This window comes from Sinocyclocheilus rhinocerous, unplaced genomic scaffold, assembly GCF_001515625.1.
Source record: "Sinocyclocheilus rhinocerous isolate Xijiao unplaced genomic scaffold, SAMN03320098_v1.1 C35965506, whole genome shotgun sequence".
NCBI classification, from domain to species: Eukaryota; Metazoa; Chordata; class Actinopteri; order Cypriniformes; family Cyprinidae; genus Sinocyclocheilus; species Sinocyclocheilus rhinocerous.
Genome location: NW_015769142.1, coordinates 1 through 731, shown reverse-complemented (window position 1 = coordinate 731; position 731 = coordinate 1). Strand labels below are relative to the sequence as shown.

At 42.4% G+C, this 731-nt stretch overlaps 1 long non-coding RNA gene across 1 annotated transcript; it reads right to left on the bottom strand.

Moving 5' to 3' along the window:
* On the bottom strand, positions 1-731 carry LOC107735310 (uncharacterized). The gene is made up of 4 exons (XR_001639365.1): positions 703-731; positions 400-518; positions 228-311; positions 1-51 (listed from the first exon to the last, which is right to left on the bottom strand). It is a non-coding gene; the product is annotated as an uncharacterized LOC107735310 (long non-coding RNA).

Sequence of the window (731 nt, the reverse complement as noted above, 5' to 3'; positions counted from 1 at the left end):
TATGAAAATTGGTAGTACCTGTTGGTGTAAAGCACGAGGCCCTGGCACAAACTGGGAGGAAAGTAAAGAGTAAAAGGTCAAAGTTGAGATGCAAAAAGGAGGCGGACTCTGTCACACATGCATTTTTTCCTCAAACACAAGCAGGAATTAGGACATCTAGCTAAGCCACAAAACAACCTGAAAGCTTTGACGGTTGTGGAGAGTTTCATAGCTTGAAGATGGTGTACCTGTCTGGGTTGCGGTGCAGTGTTCATTTGTGGAGATGGCCCGGGAAAAACAACCGAGGGAGGCTGACCTGGGGGATAGGCAGCCTGTAGAACAAATGGAAACACTGATAATGTTAAAGGACACTCGTATAATCCTGATCAAAACCATAAACTTCTCTGATTCCGCTTTCACCTGTGTCAGTCCTGGCGATTGGGCGGGGTGGGGAATGGCAGGGGGTCCTGTTATAGGCTGAGGTGGTTTATTCATTTCCTGTGGTTCTGCATGAGGGGGCCTCACACTTGTCTGCCAAACTAGTGAATCAGGAAAACATGATTTCATGAGTAATGATCAGATACAACCAACCATGTTTTTAAGCAATATAGACAGGTTGGGTTTTCCATTGCCAACTTATCAAAATTAATTTTTTTTAACAGCCATGCAAGTAAAAAATACACAATAATATGCGTTTTAAATAATACTTTGTGAAAATCATACCTCTAAATTAGTATTATGAATCTCTGGGG